At 43.7% G+C, this 27,462-nt stretch overlaps 1 protein-coding gene and 1 pseudogene across 2 annotated transcripts in view; both read right to left on the minus strand.

The window, feature by feature from the left end:
- LOC119458225 (sulfotransferase ssu-1) overlaps positions 1-1,763 on the minus strand; it is a 51,301-nt gene extending 49,538 nt beyond the window's left edge. Inside the window, exon 1 of one of the 2 annotated variants that reach the window (XM_049670860.1) lies at positions 1,489-1,685. The gene's annotated coding sequence lies outside the window, so the exon portion shown is untranslated. Of the gene's footprint in view, positions 1-1,488 lie in introns of both variants that reach the window. The other variant, XM_037720056.2, reaches the window with a different exon arrangement.
- A 1,711-nt stretch (positions 1,764-3,474) lies between these two features.
- On the minus strand, positions 3,475-13,645 carry LOC119458226 (sulfotransferase ssu-1-like; annotated as a pseudogene).
- Between the last annotated feature and the right edge of the window lie 13,817 nt (positions 13,646-27,462).

The raw sequence follows: 27,462 nt of genomic DNA on the forward strand, positions 1-27,462 counted from the left end.
ACCGTAATTCGTGTGCACATGTGTGATCACGAGACAACAAAATTAGAAAGCACATGACATTGCGTAGCATTTAAGGCCTGGAACATATTTGATAATTACGTGTCAGTGCCATTCTGTTTCCGTTATTGAATGCGAAATTGACTTGCTTGAAAATGCCTCGGGCATGAGTATTAGCGCGCAAGTTCACCTTGTATTTGTATTCTTCATTCTTCGGAATAAACTTGCCAGTTTTTGGTCAGTGCCTGTCGTGGTTGCTTCTCCCTCGTGTTTAGGTCCCCTTTGCATTTACGGCCAGTGGCACCCATTATTATTTACGGACAATGAGACCTCAATAACAGAAAGATGTTTCATATTTGTTTTGAAACCAGTAAGCATAATTACGACCCGCGATCTTAGATTTCTGTACACCGAGAAAGATAACTGAAACGACATGACTCGTACCTTGCCGAAAGCGTTGTAGACTAAATAAAAAAAATGCGGTTTCTGATTACAGGCTGCCTATAAGCTAAGAGGAAGTAGCTTTGTTCTGTCACTTCAAACAGCTTAAAAAAATACCTTACAGGATCGGCGGGAGCGTTTTTATGAGTTTCGAGAACGACAGTGCAGCAGGTAACGGATACTCTGCAGGGGCGTAATCGCTGTTGCAATTTTTCGAATGACAAGTTGTAGAAAACCTCGTCGGGAGAAAATAAAGTGATAATTTAAAGGTAAGGAATGTTGTTTATGCCGCTGAAGTACGCAGAACAGCGCAAGCCTCAGTGTGCGCGTCAGAAGGTCCCTATTCATGTGGCCGGTTGCGTAGCTTGCGTTTGCTGTGCCACCCCTGAGAGACGTATTGTGGGGAGCAGATTGTTTTTTTGGGGGGATAATTGCGTCATCTATATTTCTTGCGCTCGCACCACCATCAATTGAAGGCTGAAATAAGCGAGAAAAACAGCACGAGAGCATGCCATTTACAAGGCCCAGGCTGCATTTCAACCAATAAATATTATACGAACGCGCATTTGCTGAACACATATAAAGAAAAAAAAAACCAGTGAGACAGTTCATCCTAACTTCCTTGTATTCATGAGAATCTTACTGACACATTACTTTCACATTCAATGCTTTCTGGCAAAGGGGTTCGGAGTCACGAAAACTTGCTATACATAAAAATAACTAACATGTGAGACCTAAGTGCTTTCGAAATTTAATGTCTCGGAGACCTGGTAAAAATATTTGAAGGAATCGTCACCCCCATTAGGCCTGTGCTTGCTGTAAGACACGCCTGTTTGACATTTCCTAATTGTACGCACAATGCAGCACAGCTTAAAGATTTTTCTTCAGTGCGTTTTTACAAAGATTGGATGAACGTCGATGCGCGAGAACAGATACCGCCAGCATGGTGCACGATTTTCATAGTCTCCAGTCTCCGCTATGCGTCCTGACGATAGTTACGCTTCAGGATGCGTAGGAGTGCTAGCGAGAACACGAGACCTGTGCCCTTACCGTCAGAAACCATGCGTCGATGATGTTCCCGAAGCAACGGCACCAGCGATCGGCGAAACCCCACCGACCTTGCCTCGATCTACACCGCCCTTCACGAGGAAAAAGCCGCGCCCTTGCTCCTTGCAAGAGAGGGCTTGCGATAGGCTGATAGAGAGGAGGGAAAATACCGTCGCGACAGAGGAGACACGGAGAGGATGTTGGCCATCTCGAGTGTGCAATCCTAGGGTTTCCCTTTGCTTTCTTCCTAGCACGCATGCGCCCTTCACTTCAGGCGTACGAGAGGAGTGGAATTCTCGTTGCACTTTCTCATCAGTACCGTGCAGTGAAAAGCTGCTAAAGGGTGCTTTTCTGCCCCTTTATCTATAGTTGATGACTGGCAAAGCGTGATGCCTAGAAATCTATGCGCCTCCCTCTTAACAAGAATATCTTCGTTGTATTTCTCCGCGAGATAATTCTAGCCAATAGGGAAGCTGGTCAAAGTTGTAACAGCGACCAGCCAATCGCAAAGAACACCTGTGAACGAAAAACGGGAATATAGGACGTGGATTAAATAATGAGAAGAAGAAGATACGTCATGGCGGAAGGATGAAGCGTCGTGCATTGTATTACGATTAACCTGGTGATGGGAATGGTTGGAGTATAGCGTTAATGGACATACATTGCATTTGACAGTGAACTCAGCTTCATGATATTCTAGCTCAGATTACAGTGAAGAGGTGGAGTTGAGGTTGTCATGCGACCCGTAGTGTACGCTTCCTGCAATGTATCTCTTACTGCATTAGTTCTATGGCAACGAAACACAGTCGAGACCGTCAGATAAGGTGGTCTGACAGTGAAAATCTTTTCAATGTGCGACATAAAAAGCGTATACATCGTGACTGAAGGTGGCGTAGCCGAAACTCTCGAGTCAATGGCAATGTCATGGGAGGAAGGTTTGGCGTCTACCTTATTACCGCGTAAACACTTTCTTCGTTGTAATAATGCTCCCCCGTCCATAAGATACATAGTCACGTGGTCAGGTTGGCCCATGCGGGTGAGACAATGTTTGGTGGCTTTACCCCAAGACTAGGACATATTTTCCCTTATCAGGAAATCAAGAAAACAGTACCGCTTTTATTTACAACTTTCGATTTTTCTCCCGCGCACGTTAGGTAACGGTTCCAAGCACGTCTAGATAAAAAACAAATATTGCGACGTGGCACTGCAATAACACTTCCAAACTTCGTGTTATTGTTTTTGTCGTTGTTTAGAAGCAACTGAAATTAGAAGCAATAGACAGGTAATTTTTCATTCATTTGTGCAATTTTATTTAAAAATCTATGATGGCGTTCATTTGGTGTAACCAGAAGAAAAAGTCCAGAAAAGAAACCAGCCCAAAGCCGAATAAGTATACCATTAAAAGTGACATACTTTTTGTGCGTTAAGCTTTTTTGTTTTTTGTTTTGCTTATAGAGAACAAAGGTTAACTCACGGCATAGTATATATCTTTTGGTATATCTGGTTCAGTCAGACTGTATGCACCACGGCATCCCAATCATTTTCACTTGCGGCCACAACTACTCAGACCGCAAGGAACTGATACGACCCGCAGGAAAACACGTGATGTGAGAAAAAACTTCCGACTTTAAAATGGTACCGAGCTACGAGCGGGAGGTCTAACGGATTAGCGGCCTAGAAGAGCTAATACATGAGCTTTAGATCCGGCTGCTTACTGCATGCCTTCCACTCCCAACCCTCTTTTTTCCCTATCGTGTTCCTCATATTTGGCCAAAGAGCCGGCCAAAAATGAAAGGTTTTGCAATAAATCAATAATCCTTATGAATCATTCACAGAAGTCATATATCTGTCGAATTCATTGAATAATAAAAAAGAACTTTACTTCACATTTAAATGAGATACATTCATACCGCTCGTCTTCGATGACCATTGAAAGCAACGGCTGTTGAAATCCACTTGCCTAATTTTCTCATTTTTGTCGAGCTCACTAACGGAGTGAGTGCGGCTCACGGATTCCAGCGACGTTTGATGTCAGTGGTCACTGAACGCCAGGATGCGACCATGGTATTTGTCGGATACGCAGTTTGGAGCACTGACAGCAAGTTTCACAATTTGCATTCGTACCGTTGCTGACGCTGTCAGTGAAGAGGAAGACCAATGCCTTCCCAAAGTTTCATCACGTCTGTGTTAGCGCATTTCTCGCTGATTCTTTTCTTCATCCTGTCTACCTGCTCTTCGGAGAAGTGGTTCCTCCAGTCGCCGACGATGCCCTTCCGAAGGAATCGCACTTGTCCTTTACTGGCTGACCTCTTGCTCAGGGGCTCCCTGAAGACTTCCAGAGACTTCAGCGCCCGCTCGGGTGGCAGTTCAAGAAGGCGATTGAGAACGCTATCTCCACTGTCTACGGTCGCTTGCATGTTTTTGAACTCGGAGCCGTCCAGTAGCTTTTTCATGAGCCCGTCATTGTTTCGCAGCAGGTTTCCGTACTCACTGCCCAGGAAGTCGGCTATCTTGAGGATCTGCGCCCTGGCAGAGAGAAACGATAGATCATAAATCATGAATCTTGCCCTGTGGGATTTACGCTCCTGATGAGCGTGAAACAACGATGTTTCGCTTGCCTTAGGGAAAGCTTAGAAAGTGCTAGTTGCAAGTGCGCTACAGATATCGCGAGCTAATTGATGTGGAAACAATACGCTGCATTTTAGGGTAACCATTAGCTTTTCCCTTCTTTCAGGAAGAGAGATAGGCGACAACCTCTTGGGTTTTTCACCACAACAATATAATGTAACTACAGATACTCCTCGCATAGTCCGGGCTAAGGAAAACTTATTATTATTGTGAAAGACACACAAAGATTTTCGGCACTAGGTGAGTCAGTACGCAGATATGGGGCATCGTAAAAGTATGTAAAAACTGTGTGCTGCATTCGACGCTAATGTGTCTTTTTTAAGCTGCTGTGAGCACTTGCTGCTTGTGGGGCATTTTCTCTAAAAAGCACAGGGTTATCAAACGCTGGTACAGAGTTTCCCACGAAACCAGTGTCTATAAATAAATAAATAAATAAATAAATAAATAAATAAATAAATAAATAAATAAATAAATAAATAAATAAATACCTTAACAAACAAATCGGTAACAACGCTTCTAACGTGAAAAACAGCCGCTTAGCCGAATCGCCATTACCAGGAAAAGCGCCAGCGTTTGAGCATCGCTAGGGTGGAGCTTCACTAGAAGATACGCCGAAGAACGCATTGTTCAAGGTTAAGGGATGACGCACCCCAATATCTTATCAGGCAGTACTATAAATTTTGTGGTGTTTCCCACTAAAATTTTACTTCCGAACGTGTTTCTGAAAGGCAACGCTGAAAATGTACAATATCTTTTGAACGCGTAAGGCATGCATCGTGGGATGTTTGCACGATGGTTTCCTGGGATAGTTGGGGATTCATAGTCATAAGTCTACAGAGAGATGGTTAAAAGTGGACGAGACCAGTCATAAGGACTAGCGCGGACTACCAACTCAGGTTTTATTATCTATGTGCCAAATTGACACAAGGGAGTAGAAGAGCTATCCGAAAAAACAAACTAGTTAAGATGGCAGAGAGAAATGCAAGGCAATGAATAGCAAGAAAGGAAGATGAAAAAAGCAGAAAAACAAGAGATACACAAACAGATTTAAAGTAGCATCACAACCGCCGGCCCTACGTGCGCCTTCCGTACATCCAAGTTGTGGGACATTCACGTTCTTATAGGCATACACACAAAAATGAAAGCCAAAGATTGCACTAGACAATATAGGGGTACTATAGTACACTGCCAAAGCAAAGTAAATATTAAAATTTAAACATGACGCTATTATCAGAGTACCTGAGTGTAATATATAGGATTATTTTCTTAGAGCACTTGTGCTGCAGGTACTCCAACCCTGCTTCTTCTAGAGGGGGCAGTAGCAGTGGTGTACTTCAGCTCTACTTTGTGGACAGGAAGTAGCTGCCATTGTGCTGATTTCACTCTATTGCAGATGGTTAGGCTAGATTACATTACTGGTGCTGGTTAGAGTGACTGCAGTAGTGCTGTTCTTTTTAAATTGCAGCGAGCTTATGCAATTTCACTCCTACTTCTAAAATAGTTGTAACTGATAGCATCTTTCAGAAATTACAAGTACAGGGACATCGAACCTTAAAGAGACACTAAAAAATATTTAGCAAAGTTAGTTTGAAATACTAACCCCCTATAAGTCTGTCTTCATGTTCTGCATAACAATACATGACTTTGCTGCGTACAAAATTCCTACAGGAAGTTTCGCTGCTACTCCTCAATTCGAATCTTCCGCGATAAAATGGACAAGTTCACGAATCTCCACGTGACCTCCTTCTCTGCCACTCAGTCAGTAATGATGTCACGTGAGAGTTATCGTAGTCTAACATAGTTCCCACCACTCGTATTTCCCATTTTTGGCCATTTTCTTACTCACAAGAACTCTCATCGAGCTTCGAATCATGATTTCGTTATTACAGAACTCCAATATTTGAATTTAGATCTACCAAATATTTTCCTTTACTGTCCCTGAAAGAATTGTAGTTATGCCTACGTGCGTTGCTTATTCGTGGCCCCTCCGTGTACTATGCGTACGTGAAAAACCTAAATTACCACCCTCAACATTTACTTATAGTATGAGGGTTCCTTACAAATTTTTGACGACATGTTCTTGGAGCCTGCAATGAGCACTTCCACATATGTAGGCATAAGTAAAATTCATTGGAATTTAAAATGACTGCAATTGCAATTTTCGAAACGAACTTTCAATGGATATTCTGTTGGAAGCATAGCAAGAAAGTGTTTTTAGGACCTACTTGAATATTAACTTCTTTTCTAGAAATAGTGAAACTGCCAGTTTTTCCTATCATCATCCCCATCAGCCTATATTTATGTCCAATGCAGGACGAAGGCCTTTCCGTGCGATCTCCAATTACCCCTGTATTGCGCTTCAGGTTCCAACTTCCGCCTGCAAATTTCCTAACTTCGTCAACCCACCTGGTTTTCTGCCGACCTCGACTGCGCTTCCTTTCTCTTGGTACCGTTCTGTAACCCTAATGGTGCACCGGTTATCCATCCTACGCATTACATGGCCTGCCCAGCTCCATTTTTTCCTCTTAATGTCAACTAGAATATCGGCTATCCCAGTTTGCTCTCTGATCCACATCGCTCTCTTCCTTTCTCTTAACGTTAGGTCTAACATTTTTCGTTTCATCGCTCTTTGTGCGGTCCTTAACTTGTTCTCGAGCTTCTTTGTTAACTCCCAAGTTTCTGCCCCATATGTTAGCCCGGCTCGAATGCAATGATTGTACACTTTTCTTTTCAACGACAGTGGTAAGCTCCCAGTCAGTATTTGGCAATGCGGCCGTATGCTCTCTAGCCCAATTTTATTCTTCTGTAAATTTCCCACTGATGAGCAGAGTCCCCTGTGAGTAATTGACTTAAATAAACGTAGTCCTTTACAGACTCTAGAGGCTGACTGGCAATCCTGAATTCTTGTTTCCTTACTAGGCTATTGAACATTATCTTTGTCTTCGGCATAATAATGTTCAACCCCACTCTCATCTGCAACCTTCGGTTTGCAGATGACATTGTCCTATTCAGCAACATTGGGGACGAATTAAAACAAATGATTGAAGACCTTAACCGAGAAAGCTTTTCCTGTAGATGACGACTACTGCAACTTAATGATTTCCATATAAAATGAGACCGTCAGTGCTGTGCCAGCCAAATCAATAAATGAGGAAGAGACTAATAGATATAAATGATGGCTTGATGCTTATCTTCAGAAATTAGGAAGGAAGATAGGCATAGGTGTGGTCCACTCTGTGGAAGCTTCACAGGTGAAGCTCCATAGTTCCATAACTGTGTTCACCATGTCGTTATCCCATGGCCAGACTCAGTCCACCAACGACGTCACCTCCTTATTCTGGTACTGTTCCCGGAATGACCTTGGTACTTCGCATTGCCACACAAGGTGACGAACACCCAGAGTTGCATCCATTGCGCTTTCACTTGCGGAAGTGACTGTAGCTAGTCGGGGTAACGTCGTCGCAATCCCTACTACGACTAGCAGATGAAGTCTGTCATAGCTTGCCTTATACCTAGCCTCATAGTACCTCAGAATTTTAAAAAATATCGACCCGGATATTAGTAATTGACGTCATTTCGAGTATACATATATGGCCGCGTCAATGTGGGCTCCTATAAATTCGAAACGTTTTAGTTTTTTCTGTATCCGATAGGCTGCCATTCGCAGTCCGGATCTGGTTGAACAACTTTGGGCAGTCCAGCAAGCCCACGACGCGGCCTCGAAGCTCAGTCTTCCGGTCCCGACGTGGGATTAGCCCTTCTATGGGTCACCCCATAGCCTTGCAGGATCAAATAAAGTTCTCCATCCATCCATCTATCCGATTGGCATCTCACAGCCACTCGAATACATTACACAGATATTGTAAAAACAAAATTGCACATAAAAAAGTACAGGGACACTGTTTCTGTTTTAAGAAAATGACAGTGCACATTTGTTGCTTTCGATGCTTAGTGACGTTTCTAACTCACCTGGCTTTTTTATGTGAGAAGTCAGAGGCAGTCCTTAATGACTAATATAAACACGCAGACAGATGTCATAAGTACTGTTTGCAGGGAAGACCACGTACGAGCTCTGCTTTTGTATCAAGCAGCAGCCGCGATTTAATCTCAAACAGGAATAAAAACACCACAGGAACCTTTTGTGGACGTCAAATTTACTGGAAGCACATTGATACCTTCAGCGATGCACCTAGCTCTCTTAATTTTCAGAACTTACTTCTGAAAGCCTTCTCGTGAAGAATGTACATTCTGCTGTATTCGTATGACTGTGCTGTCTCGAACTTTTGAACCCACGAAACACCAACCAGCCGAGGGGCGTGCACTGCTGCATTTCTTCAAATGTCTGTAAGTTGTCCTCCAGGGACACATTTTGTTTATTTGTGCGATACGTTCGATCTTCTCGACGAAGACAGCAAGGGGGGAAAATAAGCAAATATACAATAATTTAAGCACACGTAGCAGGGGGAAATCAAACTAGAACATCAGATATTTAATATGTACGAAATTCCCTAAGAAAGAATCAGTTACACAAGTTCAGTGCGGGTCAGATATTCAGGTTGTTGTTTAGGGAAATAATAAATTTTGTTGTTTGGTTCCATCCTGGTATTGCTGGACTAAATAAATCCCACTTAGATGTGTTAGTTCTTGCGGTATACAGGGTGTTTCAGATAACTGGTGCCAAACTTTAACAATAGGTAAATGCTACCTAGCTGGACAAAACCAAAATAATATTGTTTGCCATCGCTTGGAGATGCTAACATTATTTTTAAGCATTCCGCCTAATTAGACAAGTAGTCTTAGTTAATTATTCAACTTCTCAATTGCTATAATTCCACGAAAAGTGCCATTGAGGAAATTGTAGAACAACATGATAAACTGCTGATACAACTTTCTGGTGCTGAATACGCGCTACATAAAAGTGTTTTTTTTTTTCGAGCGTAAAAGAAGCCCCGCGAATACACGCAAAATTGCCGGCAACTGGCCGCTAGAGGAACTTTGCATGCATTCACGTGCATCTTTCACGCTCAGAAAAACACTTTTATGTAGCACGTATTTAGCACCAGAATGCTGTAGCGGGAGTTTCTCATCTTGTTCTACAATTTTCTCATTAGCACTTTTCATCCAATTATGAATATCTAACTAGGCGGAATGCAAAAAAATTATCTGAATATCTCCAAGCGCCGGCAAAGAATGTTACCTTGGTTCTGTCCAGCTAAGTACCATTTGCATGTTTTTAAAGTTTGGCGCAAGTTACGTGAAACAACCTGCAATAGGTCAGAAGTGGCACACGGCGATAACCAGTTTCCCATTATTTCATTCAAAACAACACCTCGTCATTGTCACGAAACAAAGTACAAAATAGGACACAATTCCAACCTCTAGTGTCCTTTCCCTGCCACTTCAGTGGTCTTCGACTACATGGCGGTGTTACCGTTGTGTTACTGCTACTACTGCTATCTCTCAGCGTCAACGAAATGGGCCACAGGGCAGACGTGTAGGAAATAAATAGAACAGACAACTCTCCTATCGGGCTCTATACACCTGCGCGCAGTTGTGTCGGCGTCACAAGGAACCCAGATTTCCTGTTTGCTGTCTTCCTCCTCTGACGTCATCTCTTGCTAGGGTCTGTACTACAAGCTGTGTCCCATTTTCACATATCCCTAGGTTCTAGCTCTTAGCATTAAATCTGCGCGCCGCAATTCGCACAGGCACAAAATGAAGCCGGCCTCACGAGTGAAAGAGAATGTACTATCGACCAAAAAAAGTTTACGGACAACGGGATCTGAGCAAACACTAAATATCGAGCAGCCTTTAAAAGTAGCGAGGAAAACCGTACATCATAATGTGGTTCGCATATACCAGTAGAAGCTGGAAAAGGGAATAACAGGCTGCCTTTTGAGGCTGCGGAGACAGACAGACAGACAAACAGACAATGAACTTTTATTGAAGTCCTGAGGAACTATCCGGCGGAGACCCGTTGGGGCCCCCGGCTCGCCACTGGCTGCTGCCATGTCGGAATCATATTCAGTTTTCTGTGAGATCCCTTAGTCCATAAACTTTTTTGGCCGATAGTACATTGCATGGTTGGTGCATGTCAATCTCACGAAATTCGACAAAGCATGGAATTTTCGCATACAGAGTCCTCTCCACGTAGGACAACACCAGAATAATGTTTCAGCATAACTAGAATTTTATAGAATAAATATGTGCGGAGCAGCACCTACGGCATCATACAAAGACATCCTTATGTCAAGATGAGTATATAGGCCTTCATCAATAAAATTTATCAGGTGTGGTCTGCCTACAATTGAAGGACCGTACCTTATAATGCTGCTGGCACTTCGGCACCATCGCCGGCACTCAAAGCCCGATGTCTTTGATGTGATTTTATTGCGTGTTTAACGAACAGAGAGAAAAATTATTTTTTAATATCCACTGCATTGCAGCACAGTATAAGATTCGATATATAAATACTTCACGTCTCTTGCTAGATACCAGTGCTGTGCATCATTAACAGGACTGTACCAGCCCGAGACACTAGATTAGCCAGGCCTTCATCTTTAGCAAGTGTCCAGGGTGTGCAGTAAAGTGCAGGAAACACCATACCAGACGAGTCAGCATGTTCTCTAATGCAGGAACTCATGCGGGAATTCATCATGCTATAATGTGTACTTACTTAGCGTCAATTTTCAGCTCTTCATAGGTCATGAAGAGAACGTTCGGGTCATTTTTGTGTTCGTACCAGGAAAGCAGGTGGTCGAAGTAATCACCGAAGGACACGGTGCCACGCACGAAGTTTTCGAAGTAGTCGTCAAACGTCATGTCCGCGACATCATAGGATGGCTTCTCCTTGGTGTGGTAATAGAAGGAAACGCACACGTCGAAAGGGTTTCTAGCAACGGTAATATACTTGGCCTGCTTCGAGTAGGGAACCTTGCCGAATGGCATATGCGTCTTGATGGCCCCGGGCCGTGGCATCTTCTCCGCAGCTTCGGCTCCTAACATTTCCAGGAATGGCGAAGCAAGCATGAACTCCAGAGAGTCCTTGGGGAAAGTTCCACGATTAAATATTCCGCAAACAATGTACTGGACCCAGGTCGTTCCACATTTTGGGTACGGTCGCGATGAACACGTCGCCTGGTCGCGGCTTGTAGTTGAGAGCTGACCGAACTAGATCATCATTGAAAAAGCTATTACAGCAGTAGCCGTCCACATACTTGTACGGAACTCGTTGCATGGCACTTGGGCTTCAAGCACGTCGAGCTGCTTTTCACTTGAACTTCCCGTGGTGCTGAAATAAATAAAACGGTAACTATTTTATTTTCTTCTACCGTTCACTATACACTTCTCGTAAGAGCAGGTCGGCACAGACCACGTCAGTGGAGACTCAGGCCTTACTCTAACTATGAAGGATGCAGATAAACGTAAAGTTTACTCAGAATTTATTGGTAGAAAAGAACTTGAGAGGGTTTTATTTCGTTCGACGTTCTTAACTGCGTATATTTTTACGCGAGGGTCTTCTCAACATGGGAAGATATCATGCGAGCATTCCCTGTTTTACGACAAGTAAACTCGCATAATAAATTGACCTTTACAATTCCATAGCTGTTTGCACGGCTCAGTTCTCCGGTCTTGCAGCTCGCGTGCATGAAATTTCAAGCCAGACGTTTTTGTCTATTGATGTCCTAGCTGCATCAGGTAAAAACGATCGAGCTCATGTTCCATATTGTCCTCCACTCAGTAAAGCAGAGAGGTTATTTCACCGTTTCATGCGCAGCAAAATAAACTATAAACCAGGTACATTTTTTTATGTGCAACGTTACCGCGTATTCCACCACAACAGATCATTGAAGTCGGTGATAAGGCTCCTATCGTGATTTTCTGGTAAATTGTTTTATCAAATAAACTGCTTTCAAAGACTTCTCTCGCAGTGTGCTGGATGTCGATCTTGAAGGTCTACAATGTAATGTGTGCTCTGAAGACGTTAAGAAATTCGCCGGTACAGAATGAAGTCGGAGTTCTCAATACGAGGGCAATAACACATCGCTGACAGGCGCTCTTTTTTTTCTGCAGAAGAAATCAGGTTAGCTAATCATGACGATTATAGATGGTCTTCTCGAACTGTAGCCGCTCCTTTTCAAAACTCGGCGTGATCCAGTATTGAACGAACAGAATAAGACTAACGTGACTTTTCAGTGACGATGGTCGCACGCTTGTTTAGAGTGTCATTTATACAAACCAACAGACAATTTCGATTTTCCTGCGGCTTGCACGGTACACTACATTATTCCAGTACCAACTTAATTTCGGTATACAGAAGGACCGCAATTGGTTCCCACCATTACTACTTGAGTATCCTTACAATGTTACAACACTTTCCACCTTGCGGGGCGGGGCGTTCACAGTGATAAATTTCGCTGAGAAAACACCTCTAAGATTTTTATTAGAGAATTATTTTTCACTTAAAATCCTATTATGCGGTAGAAGCCGCGTGGGGGTGTTTGTAGTATTCATTCGGAGCTTGTATTTCCCGTAATTTTCGTACTGAGTTAGGCTCCATATTTAAAACTCTTTTTCAAACTACTTTCACATCGACCCCTAGGAAATCTGTAGAAAGTGTATGCTTAATACCAAACGCTAAAATAGCCTACAATCTTCGAGTATATTAGCTTTGCTTGTGAACTAGTTATCAGTTGGCGGAAGAACCATCCCTTGCAAAGTGCCCGTAAACACGACGACGAAGTCATACCTTCGCTCGTGCACTGGCTCCAACTGTCTATTTATTTGTATTTTTATTTGACCAATCTCTATCACACGTACGTGCCACGTCTCAAGGCATCAACGTCAAGACTGGCTACATATGCAGCCCACCGTCTCAGCCCTTCAACTTATGTACACGTTTGGTCGTTGATCCACGAGGCGCGTCCGTTCTCGGTGAACGTCTGCCACTGCTCACAATAGATGTCAGCCAGATTCCACGCCCCTAAGACGGGCTCCACCGAGTAACAAAATACTGATCTCGAAGGCCATGCTCTTACTTGCTGCATGCACCGGAAGTGATTGCGGAAGCCGAAAACATGTCAGGGAGGTTAGGTTTCGGACACAATCTAACTGAAATGAAAAGCATTCCCTCCAATCACGGAAGAAGAAATTGTGGTCCACGCGGATGTAGCCTGTTAGCGGAGATTCATTCGGAGGAAAACAGACTTAAAAGTTGGCTCTCAAAGGTGTCAGACTAATTTTCAAGCATGCAACAAAAGCAACTTGCGGTGGTCCTGAAACCGCGCCTGCCTCGGTTGGCCCGCTCTGTAAATTTTTTTTTTCCACAGGAAACAATACTAACAAGAACAACAACAAAAATGCCACCGTTGTCTGCCACTTACTCTGAGACGCTTTGTAAACGGTGAAGACGCAGTTGCGGCGCTTCCACCCAACGAAACTTCCGTGTTTATGCCGGCGCTGGCTCAATTGCCCAGCCACTTCCGCGTCTGACAACCCTGACGTAACACCGACCACACAAGAAAGGCTGCGAAAGCAGAAACTGTGCCGCGGAGTTCGTTTCTCTCCTGTTTGCCTTGAGAACTGGATTGCCCTCCCTCTCCACGTGTGTATGTTCAGCCGCAGCAAGAGATGGCGGGCGGGCAACCGCTCAGATGCTAGTCGAACCACCGCCGCTGTTGTTATCTTTACCACCGTATACTTACGCGAAAGGTGGCTGGGTGCTGGGCGAACGACGCGGCCGAGGACGGCAAGATATAAGTGCGTGGCCGGCTGTGACCTCAGTGTTGCTCCATGTTTTCAAACTATGTGGAAGCATGACACACAGACCACACCCTTGATTTGCATATGTAGAACAGAGATAGGACAGACGCCGTAGTCGTTTAAAATTTTCACGTTGTAGCCTTCTAGCAGTGGTTTGGTCAGAGTGGGTGGAATAAAGTTTTTAATTTGGCAATAAGCAAAACCGAGATATCTTCATTTAGTGATAGACAATCTTTCAAAAAACTATTAGAACTTTTTTTAGAGAGGGAAGGCCGCTTATTGGCTGGGAAAACAAGACCAGGCGTTCATTATTGAATATTGCACCTACACTTGGACACTTACTAATTTGGCTAACATCACGCATTTTGGGCCAGTTTCGCACATTTCCTCCTGAACTTATGGCAGAAAATTGGCCGGCGGCGCCAATAAGGTGAAAGCTTACCATTTAAGGAATTGTTATTATTTATTCAGAGGTACATGTCGCCGAGCAGGCATCGCTAAAATTTATCACGTTAAAATGTGCTTGGGCAGAGGTTGCGGAATTATTATAATTGCCTTTTTAAAAAGCTTTCTTCGTCCTTCCTCGCTTACGGAATCCCTCCTCATGGCAATACTAGCATATGCGATGTCATGGAAGCCAAATATTTCATTCTCCGTCACGGGAAGAATTCATTTCGAAATGCACTTAAACTTCAATAAAACTTCAAGCAGTATAGCAGCAGAAGCAGGTTTGACATGTTTACTACTCTTGTGTCTTTTAAAGTCAATAATTCTTTTACGAATCTACGTGGGGTAGAAACCCTTCGAAGTTTGCTTACGCACTCCGATGCTGCTGTTGCTGCTGTCGCCCCTGCCACTTTGTAAAGCGGCTCACACAAAGGGCAGTAGTCATAGAAGGAATTGTCTTATACGTTGCTCCAACTGTCCTACGCCAACAGTTCTGCCGGTGTCGGAGTCTATTCTCATCCACGAAAATGCTAGACGTGTGGCGCCGCAAACGCCTGGTGCCCCCTCTTTATAGTCGTACTCACGGCCCAGAATAGGCCTCGGAGTTTAATCAATCCGATCTCTCTGCAAAAAATGTAGTTACCAATTTGAATTTGCGCGGCGTATGATGTATGAAAACGACCTGATTTGGCACATATTCGACAAATTTCAGTTTTGTGCTATTGCCTAATGTTCGCGCTAGGTCATTTTCATGGATAAATGGATGGAAAAACATATATTACGAGTCCTGAGAAACGGGATTATAGCTGAAACGGGATTATAGCCCATGGGCACGGAGCGTGAGACCTCGTGCCTTGTAGTGGGCCAGCTCATTTAGGTGAAGCCAGATGCCCCACCGATCAAATCGAAGCTACTTCTATACAGGCCCAACCAAAGGGACCCCAAGCCCAAGGGCTGGAAACCCCTAGCAGAGAGCATTTAGGTCATTTTCATGTATATAAATAAAATCCCGATTTATACCTACATTTGGGTGCAGTTAGGTCTGTGCAATAAATTACCGTTTTATGCGTTCCTAGGCGTATACATTTGAGTTTTACAAGCGGCGCCGAATGTCGCATTCAGCCCTGGCATAACTACAAATGCAGTCAACATCAAAATTAGTGAAAAATGCCCGGAAATCCATGGCACATCTTCGTGCGCACTCAAGTGTGTGTGGATCAAATGCTGCTTTTGTAATAAAGCTTTTAATGAAGTGGTTGAGAGTGTGACACTTGCGTTATTAGCAATATTTCTACTAGTTATAAAACAAGTGTAAATGTTACCAATTTCAAATTCACTGAGCACAGAAGATTGCTAAGTTTTATGTGTGGAGAAACTTCCAGGTAGCTAGATGAAATATTTTTGTTGAAAGATATTACTGAACATTCCTTTTTTCTTTATTGTCATGCTCGATCCGGGGTTCGAAGATGATTTCTCCGGTGTCCTTGATGAACTAAACAACTCACCTTGTTTATATTTGGCGAAAATAAGGGACACGTTATGAATATTGTGTACGCAAAATTCAAAGTGTGTGTTATTTCGAGCTTTTGTGATAAATTACGCATTAATGTGATCGGGAGCGTAATGAGTGTGCTTCACTAGAAGCGTCGAATTGAGCACGCTGCCCTGGCGTAGCTATTATTGGGCCCAAAGTGAAACTTATAGAAATAAAGATAATCTCCATCGAACTTCAGTGTTCCAAGTTAAGTGCTTGTGCATCAAATAGAGCTATTGCGAAAAATTCCTTAGGCAAGAGTTAGTGTCACGCAGCTGTTATCAGTTACGCTTCCGAATGTCCCGAGAGATCTCTGGGTTACTCCAGCTTTATATTCAGTTGAAATGGGGGAAATACTAAGTTCAATGTGTCGCGAACATTTACCGTGTCTGATTCAATCGGGAACGTGATAAATACTTAATGAACCATCGTTCTTTTCGGTTTTTCCTTGCGTTATTGTGTGAGATTCTCCCGGGGGTGGGCACCGTATAGCGCAAATGATCTGGCAAAGTAAAATATGCGTGGATGAGTAATTGCCATTTTGAAAATAACCAGAATACGTATCCAGGTTAAGCTCGTGTAAGCACACTGCGGTACAAGAGAGTTCAGGACAATAAGTATTATGCAGAATCGGCACAGGACTGATTAGTATCGAAGTTACAAGTATCATATTTAATATGTCAAGATACGGTTTATGTATGTTGTATAATGTATGATGATATGTTTGGGCAAGACGTGTATGAATATACGTATTTTTTATACATCGTAAGATGCAAGATACACTTAAGACAAAATCTACTAATACACCCGGAGTCGCTGACGGCACTTACATCTTATTGTAAGAGTGAACTATTTTATAATACCTAATTTTTGTGATAAACGAACATGATTGACAAAATTTAAAGCTGTGCAGGCACTGGTAAAACTACTGAAATAACGTTTCCTAAATTATAATTTCAGTTGTTAGGTTGAATGGAAGACTGCAGAATGAAAATAACACTAGTGCTCATCGCACACCATTTTAACAGAAACTTTGTACTTAGAACCAAATTTGAGATATATGTTCGCAACACGTGTGAGGAAGTACATTGCTCTTTCACATAATAATAACCTAACTAAACAACCAACCTAACTAGCCACCTAAATACCCTACTGCAAAATGTTGCTACCGAATAGTTTAAGATACATAATTTTGCTCAGTGCAGAAACATAATTTTGGGAACACCAGTGAACGCAATTCATTTTTAATATCTTGATTGCACTTTACACGCATATAATCCAGTTGCCGCTCAATAGAAGCACAGACGCTTCCTACAGAATTCTGAGCCTCAAATCAGGCGCTAAAGAAGAGGTCCGTATCTGATTTGATTATTATTTTCCTTCCAGCGTTCACCCGGGCTCCACTGTTGCACACCACGCGCTGACATGCTGTTTAAACTCACATGACCTAAAATACACCATTTGCTAGATTGTTACACTGCAGCTGCGCGAAATTAGGTCAGCTGTTCACCGTTACGAATAATCTAGATAACGTAAGAAAACAGTGAAATTTCTTACGAAAGCAGAATGTGCCTGCTTTCACAATCAGAGATACACTGTGAAAATGTGTACAAGGGAACGCAATACCTGTTTCCACTCTGCTCTCCGTGTGCAAAATGTGGCTCCAGCCGTCTTTTACTCTTTTCACTGCTCGTTCACTTATTTTTCTGCTACTATCTTTAACGCCCATGGCCTCTGACCGAGTAACTACGTCCTTACTTACCTCTATTTACATATTTTATTAGTATAATAGAAATTTCTTTTTAGTTTCTGCGCGATTTCGGCGCAATTTCCTCCTATGGTGCTCCTGCTTTGCCCAAGGGGGCGCTGCGAAAACGGTGTTAAAGAGCACCCTCTGTCCTGAACTGGGTAGTACCAAGCTCCGTCGCCTGCTTCGGAAAGACGTTGACAATACGGACCCGCCACTTTCGGTTGCGTTATATATACCACGGCCTGCAGCAAATATCGGGTGCCGAAGATTTTTTCAGGGGTGGCACGCTGCATAAAGGCAAGAAATTATGCAACGCCGAATACGTGTACGATGTTCAAGAAATAAGCGGCGAAATTTTAGCGTGGTGTCAATCGCAAGTGAAGTGAGTCGCGTACGAAGTTAAACTTCAGGTAAGGTTTGCTCGCTGCTAGATTCAGGCGTACGAACGTGGGCAAATGCTTGCTATAAATGAATTCACAGCAGCGATAAGCAGACATCATGCGTACGGAACTGCTCGAGCACGCGACGGTACGCACCGCGACGGCAGCGGTCTTTCAGCGTGCCGCGAGACAGCGGGTACTCTGCAATCTTAGTTGACTGCATGCCGCTAGACAAGTAGTTATGCCTGCGCTGTAGTAGCGGTCATCTGTCCCTTTAGAAACTGATAAATAACTGATGCAATGCATATGAGCTCGCAGTTACGTACGTGCGAGTCGCACGCTGCAGCGCGAACTCGTGCGCTGCTCGCTTGATCTTAATGACAGCGCTCGAACATCGATGTGCTGTAATCGATACTGCCTTGCTGGCGCTACGTTAACGTGATGGCTTGAGGCCAAGTATGAGGACATTTAACTCTCGAACCTGTGCTGCTCGTAGTGGGGTAGTGAAGTTAACTAGCGCGCTCGACGCTCCGCTGCGTGAGGCCTTGAAGGAAAACGGTAGAATCTGATGATGGGATTCAGGCCTTCTTGATCGCGGCAGCCCATAACGCAGCAGTAACGACGGTAACGCTTTTTCGAGGCTCAGCTAGGTCTCTCCGGATCGGCGTTGCTGATTCCTTCTCCTTCAAGCATTACGTCCAACGTCACACAGAGAGTCCGTTTTCGTTAAACTAGGCTGCAGCCAGCTCGCACCGTGGTCGGCGTTGTCTGTGAGAAGTGACGAGCCTTTTTGCAATCGCAACAGGGCAGAAAAAAGTGCGAATCAACGCAAAACTCCAGCTAGAAACGTTCTTCGCCACCACTAGGGCTCAATACTACCCAAGCTGGTACTACCCAGATAACTTTTCTCGCCGCCACCAGGCGCCGCTACTATACCTCCAACTCCAGCGCAAGAGGCCCATAGGACAGGGTTCGGAACATTATATAGCCTTAGGTAGGCTTCAACATTAATCTTGCTTCCTCCCCATCGTCCTTATTCCGTAAGCTGTTTACCCAATTCATATTTAGATCTAAGACCCATTGCTGTGATGCTATCGAGCCTTCCGCTAACTTAATATTTCCTGGTTAGTTCTGTGGCGCATTCGCACAGTCTTTACGCTGTGAGTGAACTTTTTTTGAAAGTCGACAATGCTTTTACAGGTTTTTACACTACTCATTCCTGAGGATCCAAAATACAAGTTTGTTGCGAAATGGCGGCGATTGATCTCCCGCACCCGCTTGCGAGGGTAGTATATGAAAGCTTCTACCCAAGAGCTAAGCGCTGTCAATGATAGGCTGTATGCTATGATACATGGGACATTATACGCTGTTACATGATCAACCGGGTCTTCATCTGGTCGTACGAAGTGAAATCAGGATGAGTGTTTTGCAATACCATCAACGTCAGCTCGCACTTGGCATTTTGCAAAACCATTCATTATGCAGTATGTGTCTGTGAAAACTTTTTATTTACAAAAGTCCGGAGGCTCGACAATTTCAAGCCGAGGCGGGCCGCACCATGCTATATACCCCGCTTGGATTTCAACCTTCACCTAAAGCTACGCGCACTTTGACGATTGGTGGAAACCCACTATGCCATTGCCATATATAGTGGGTTTCCGTGGTGTGTGCTTTACCTTTGAGACTGATTGGTGGCGGATGCCACCTAGCTCGTACTTTTAAATTTCTAGTGTCTGTATTTTTTAAGTACCCTAATACCCTAAGCTACGTTTAGTGTCATATATTGCCTAGAAACAAAAAGTATATAGCGTGATGCATTTTTAGAAAATAATTTCATCATGGAGCACATGCAAACTATTCAGTGCATAATATGCAGAATACACACAGACGCCTAATGCGGGACAAAAACAAAACTACACAAACGAACACGCAGCAATATAAGACACCGCCCTGCTTTATGAAGGGATAGGAAAGCCGTGCCTCGTGCCGATGATATAGGCGGCATGTCAAAATTGCTGATTGGGCAACGTATTTGCTTCGACTTGCTGCACGTCCGGCTAGCTCCGTAGACAGCTGCCGAACTGCGATATGTATAGAGTACTTTGTGTAAACGCTGAAAAAGAAAGCGTACGTGTAAATAGAGTAAATTCTAATAGAAGGATGTCCGCTTCTAGATATTTTAAATGTGTAAGTAAACACCTGTAAGCTTGCGGCGGCCCCGGTAGTAAAGCTGTAAGAGTAATTACCTAATATATTAAAGTATCTTAAGATACAAATGGCTAGTATCGTGTCGTATACAAATGTCTGCTTGTATCCCCTTGTGTCTAACATGGAGGTTAACAAAATAATTCGGGAACAAGTTAAGGACTGCAAAAAGAGCGATGGAACGAAAAATGTTAGGTCTAAGGTTAAGAGACAGGAAGAGAAGCGGTGTGGATCAGACAGGAAACAGGGATTACCGATATTCTCGTTGACATTAAGGGGGAAAATGCAGCAGCGCCGGCCATGTAATGCATAGGATGGATAAGCGGTGGACCCTTACAGTTACAGAATGGATACCTTTTTTTACAATACAGTACAATTTTATTGCCATCATTTACATGATACAATTATAGAGGGTAAGTACAATCGGAGGTCCCAAAGTGAAAACAGTCGCAGGGACCACCTAGCAGAACTTAGGCAGGGGATGAATACATTATACAGCAGACAATATCAGATTAGCAGAATAAGGATACATGATAAAATATGTACATGAGGATTATGGCAACGAATAAGAATAATTACAATTTGTTTAAAACAATGAACTCAAAAGAATGAAAACAAAAATTTAATTAAAACCGATAAATTGTCTAATAAATAAATTTTAAGACATCTACAAAATGAGTACATCGTACATGTTTTTAAATCAGGCGGTAACATGTTCCAAAGTGATATACATAAAAATCTTGCTGTCATTCGGCCGTAGTTAGTTCGTACTTTAGGTAAAATCATGATAATGGTTAGTGGAAAACCTGGTGTTATTGGTATTCACAAGACTACAATCACTGAAACTGGTAATACATAATTCATGATTTATAAGAAGATACATGATGATCAGCATTTTATAACTAACAAGTTTGCGTAGAGCTTAATTTTCAGGTTACGAAAAATGGGGACTGATGGAGACGAAAATGGGTTGAAGGTGATGAGTCTTAAGGCTTGCATTTGCAAACGTCCAATCCAAGTTGCCCAAGATGCGACCAGTACGTATTTCCCCAAGAAAATAGGCAGTGTGACAGATGACTATGAATAAATGCATAATATAAGGAAAGAAGGATGTCTGTTTCGATGTAAAACCGTGTTTTGATGATCACATGAATGCCGAAAGAATTTTTTTTTAATCAGGAACTCAGCATGCTCACGGAAGTTTAAATGTTTATCCAAGATGACTCCAAGAAATCTTGTAGACCCAAATGAAAGAAGTGACCATTAAGTGTCACCGCTAGGGATGGAATGAGTGGCGATAACTGAGAGGAACGAAACACCATGAATTTTGTCTTCGATGGATTGATGCGCAATGCGTTCATTATGCACCATAAGGGAACGTTGCCCTATTGAAAATTTGCCCGATGCTGGGCATGATGGAATCCATCATCCATCATCACGGTGGATTATGGTAATGGGCATGCTTGGCAGTGGGCATGCTGGGTGATGGGTGGAATGCTGGGCGATGGGTGGAATGCCGGGCAATGGGTGGAATGCCGGGCGATGGGTGGAATGCCAGGCGATGGGTGGAATGCCGGGCGATGGGTGGAATGCCGGGCGATGGGTGGAATGCTGGGCATAACAGTGGATACATCAGGTCAAATGCAAGTTGTGTAATGAATCGAAGGACCAGCCATTGCACTTAGGAAGGTCATGATGGGCTATCTGCATGCGTGCTTGAGTCTTGCAAAGTGTGCAGTCTGTATCTACAAGTGGCCAAGTATGCCGGTACATTTTCATGCCATAAGGAATCAATGTATAGCACCATAATATGTTCCATATCTTCACACTTTATTGAAAAAATGCAATAGGCTAAAGCGATTCACGTCTTCCATACTCGCTTGCCCTCGCGCCCGCTTCTGTGAAGAAGCTCCAAAGGTGCTTCCTTACAGAAGCAAGGTGGTGCTCTGGAGATTGTGCTGGTGGCCCCATCGGCTGTTCCCCGATGTACTTCTCCAGGCAGTCTTAAAGAAGAGTGCAATAAATATATAAATAAATTGTTTCTGAAACCATTTGTAGTAATAAGTGAATGTAGGAAATCTGCTTCAAAAGATTCAACAAGTTTCAAATAATGCAATGCAGCATCTATTACACACAAATATGCTACCCAGTGCGCATGGCAGAGCAGATTTATTCGCAGTGAGAATGCATGCAGATACATCACACTGTTTTGCTGAGTCGCATAGGATTTCAGTACGTGTTTGCCAACGCCACGCCTCTTCTTATCAGGAGTTTGCCTTTACTGCAAAGTTTAGTCAAACACCAGCTGCATTCGAAGCACCGTCAGGCGGACTTATTGCTTCCGATTTCGCATAATTTGTCTGCTCTTCAACCACCCAAATTTCTGTCAGATTTCGAGAGCCACGACTTGGCTAGACTGTCTCTAACGCAAGGGTGGCTGAACAGGCGTGTTGGTAAAGTTTCACCTTAGGTTAGCAGCGCGATGATCTACATGGAAGCGAGCGAAGAGATAGGAAAGAGCGCTGACTTTACAACAATTTTATTGCGCACATAACCAAGGATTTAAATACCATGCTAAGGCACGAAACAAAAAACAGAAAGGTAGCACGTATTCAGGACTCGGCTTCCAGCATACGATATGCAAATCATGTGGTTAAATATTGCACTTCTTTATCGCACAGTGACAATGAAGGGGCACTGACATAGCGCTCCCCAGATTTGAGAATTTCGAGCGCTTCCATAATTTCTCTAGTAGGCTTGTTTTTGTTGCGACTGATAATTTGTGTGCTATCAAATAAGGGTTTGCAATGGTGGTCTCTGCAATGAGTACCGAGATGACCAGAAACGGAGTTGAAAACATGATTATTATGCTCATTTAATCATTCATTGAGACATCGTCCCGTCTGACCAATGTATTCGCAGCCGCAGGAAAGAGGAATGTTGTAAACAACACCTACAGCGCACATGACAAAGCGGTTATTGTGGTTGGTGCGGCAGCAATTTTTTCTTTCTTTAGGATTACAGTTGACCTGCCTGCATAAGCGTGACAGCTTATGTGGTGCCGAAAACACAACATCGACACCAGCACGCCGACCAACTTTCTTGAGATTATGCAATGTGTGAATGTAAGGGATGACGGTGACTCTCTTCTCGGAAGTGGCAGAATCTGGGTTGCTAGCTTTTTCTTGCTTATGCAAGTTTCCGGCTACTGACGTCAGCAGACTGCCCGGGTAGCAACACTCCATTTGCTAGTAGATACAGCGTTTGACCGCTGGCGCCACGCTGCGCCGCTCGCGCGTACCGCGTTTCTAGGTGGTTCACCGAGGGCGCTCGAACGCAATCACATGGTTCGCACAAATGCAACCCTTGGAAGCGTGGCTTTATGGCTCAGTGGTTACGGCGCTCGCTTCGGGATCATGCGTACGCGTTTTCGAAACCCACTCTGGCTCGATTTTTTTTTAATATCACGCTTTTCCCTTTTCTTTTCCTCTCTGTTTGCCAGCGCGGTCGCTTGAACCCCGGTGCCGCCGTGGTGCCAGGCGCCGACGCGAAGCGGCGGTCGTTGGGGTGTTTGGGGGGCGCAGCGTAGCAACACCCCAAATAAAAAATACTGCTCCAGTCAGGTAGACTGCTCCCTCCCTGATAGTGAGATTATATTTGGATCATCAAAACAGTGATGCGTTTATAATACCACGGATCCCAACAGCAGGCTAGTCACCACCAGCCCAGCGTTTTCTCCGTTAACGCCTCCTCCGTTCCAACGGCGGCGGCTCGAAACATGGTACGCGCGAGCGGCGCAGCGTGGCGCCAGCGGTCGAGCGCTGTATCCACTAGCAATTGGAAATACGCGCCCGGGTAGCCCGATTGCTCAAGTCTCCGGGCCTATTTCCCGAAACTGGTTTCCATTAAGTGGTGACAGGACTTTGAAAAGGAATTAGTGAAGCATAGGCAAACGATTCCTTGCTTGATGAGCTTTGAATGGGCTGAGTTAAAAGGTAAAAGAGCTTTGCAAGCTCTGGGTTCATACATCTAGCACAGCTGGTTGTTGAGCTTCCTACGAAATTTTTTTTTAATTATCGAACGCAATAGTGCCTTAGTGATCCAAGGATTCCTAGGTGTACGGAACCATTTCTTGACTGTCTTTTCAGAAGAACACTGACTGATAATTTCACTTCTCTTTGCCGAAAAAGAATCGATTGCTGTTTCTGCGTTATCTTCCTGATATGCATTGTTCCAGTTAGTCTTTCGAATGATAACAACAAATTTTTGCAGTCAAAATCGGTACGCAGGTTGTTTTTAATGTGGTGAACGTGTTTGGAGCCAAAACATGGACATAAAGGATAATGATCTGTAATAGCATATTGTAACACTCCTGCTGTAGTATAGTCGGTAGTCAAACTAACTAAAATATGATCGATCAAAGTATTAGAACCATTTGGATCATCTAGTTTGAGTATGTATTATTGATGAAAATCTGCAACTAAGAAAGCAGCGTACGTATTCAAAACAGGATTGGTTGTTGAGGTCAGCAATGTTAATATCGATGTCACCACAGATTACTATGTTTTTGATCTCTTCGATTATTTTGTTTAGCATTAGTTCAAATTCTGAGCAAAATTCTGCATATGATGAGGAAGGTGAGCGGTAGAGTGATGCAATTATGTTGTTATGATTATTAATTCGCAAAACATTACGGTCAATTTCAATCCATACGAATTCACAAAGTGGGGTGCTAAACGACAAGTCAGACCGACGCCGATAAGGCAATCCAGAATTAACAAGAATGACTGTACCGCCACCACGATTACCCTTGCGATGGCAATATTCTGAAATGTAGCCGGGGATTCCGTATAAAGTACCGTCATATGACGTCAACCACGTCTCTGATAGGCATATGAATGAAAACGTGTGATCGATGATGGAAAGGAAAGCGCTAAGGTCATCGTGGTGTTTGCGGAGACTACGGATGTTTAAATGAACCAGAGAAAATGCAGATGAATTGTGCTTCAGAAGTGCGTTAGTCTGTTCGCGCGATTAAATGGGTGAATCCATGCTGAACTGGGATACAAGTAATGTGTAGTGCTTACAATAAAAAATTAAATACTGCAGGATCACTCACGCCGGAGATGCGGTGCACTCGGCTTTCTTCCGATTTCCTGGCCTTGATAGTGCAGTTATCTGTCCAGAGAAATTTTCTTCCCTTGGCTTTCTTAAGCTCAAGGGCTTGTGCAAAAAGTCGCTTATTCTCCGGCGTGAGATTATCATTGATATAGATAGGTGCACTTGCATTTCCCGAGAACCCAATAGCTCTAGTATTAAGTCTTGCCTTCCTTGCCTTAGCTGCAAAGTCTGTCTTCTTGGACCGTGAGCAGAACCGCGCAATAATATGCGTGGCCTGTTTTCCCGGTACATAGTGCGCTATGTCTATATCACTGAGGGCAATCGCGCAGCGAACTTTCTCGCCTATGGCCTGCCCAATTGCGATGCAGCTTTCACCTTCTGTCATAGGGATGCCTTTTATTTCTACATTGTTCATGCGCGAATACTGCACAACGACTGTAAGTCGTTGCGAGAAAAGCCTGTTGTCCTCTTTCAATGATTTGTTTTCTTCACTCAGCACCTTGTTTTCTTTCACAATAGCTTCGTTTTTGGTTTTCACGGATTCATAAAGTTCATTGAAAGCCTGAAGGCTTTCTCGCATAGCTACAACTTCAGAACGGAGAGCGTCTCTCTCCTTTGCCAACTCAGCGTTCGTAGGCATAGTGTCAAAAACACAACAAGAGCAAGGGGCAGCAGGGTCAGTGGCTATGACAGAAAAAAAAGTCAGAAAAAGATTAGCAAGGAACCAACCTGTGCAGAATTGAAGGTGATAAGTAGAAGTTGCCAGACCGCCACAACAACTGCTGCCCAAATGATCAACGTCGTCCAGGAGTGCGTGCTTAAGTAGTCCGTCTTCACCGGTAGGTGGCAGAGAATGCAGTCGCCGCCAGCGCAGAATGCAGTCCCAGCTGGCACAGCAAATCAGCGTACTTGACACGTGTACCATGTGATACACACAATCAGCATGCGTCGGTCGACCGGAGACAGCAGCGTCTGCGCATAATTGAAGGCAATAATTAGAAGTTGTCAGACCGCCACAACCACTGCTGCCCAAAATGATAATGACTAAGAGAAGCGCAGTCGATGACGGCAGAAAACTAGGTGGGGCGATGAAGTTAGGCAATTTGCAGGCGCAAATTGGAATCAGCTAGTGTAAGACGGGTAATTGGATATCGCAGCGAGCGGCCTTCGTCCGGCAGAGGTCATAAATATAGGCTGATGATGATGATGACTTCCATTTTAACACAAGCCATCTGTATAAAGCTGAATATGATCACTGAAAATAAAGTATAGATATGATTACGTGTCAGTGGTTTCACAGCAAAGTACGGTATCTCGCGGTGCCGGGAACATTGGTTAATACCAGTGAAATGAAGGGCAGACATGGTGGATACTCCCTTTATGCTGGCAAAAGCTGCATCCCTTTAGCACTTATTCGAAAATGTCATGCGCTCACGTGTATATGTGCACCGTTACTAGAACTTACTGCATGAAGGAACGGTTGGTACGTGTGTTGCATATTTATAGGTTGGGGTTCCCAAACTTACTGACCAAAGGGCCTGATTTGCGACTAGTGGTTGTGTCCAGGGCAGAGGAATACATAACTGAAGAAAAGTACGCGAAAATGAATTAGTATGCATAGGTGACTTCAGGGGGCCTTTAACTAAATTTTTTATTCCAAATAATGATGTACTTTACTCAAATAATTTATTATTTCAATATTTGCGCTGACCTACTGGCATAGCGTCCAGACGAGCTGTGATATTAACTATTTTAGGATAACAGTTTAGCTCTTACCACCAAGTCTCCGTTGCCGCTGTCAGGCAAGGAGCGAACCAGTGCTACCGGTGTACCTGTATTCCAATAAAAAAATTTGAGTTGTCACAGCGTTCGAAACACTACTATATCGGTGGAGTAGTTGCATGTCACATACACGAAGCTTTGTCTAGAGTACATATACTCTACCAGGGGTAGCATAGATATATTCTGACACTTCCAGAGAGAGTAATAGCCGTGCAGTAGTTTAGCTCGATTGTGCAGGAGGAGAGTAGCTGCAGTAGAGCTAATTACACTATACTGCAGCTAGCTAGATTAACTCGTGTAGCCCTGGTGCAGCTGGTTAGGTTAACTGCAGTGGTGATGGTTTTAAATTATTGCGGCTAGTTGAGGCA

The sequence above is a fragment of the Dermacentor silvarum genome, chromosome 7 (assembly GCF_013339745.2).
Source record: "Dermacentor silvarum isolate Dsil-2018 chromosome 7, BIME_Dsil_1.4, whole genome shotgun sequence".
NCBI lineage: Eukaryota > Metazoa > Arthropoda > Arachnida > Ixodida > Ixodidae > Dermacentor > Dermacentor silvarum.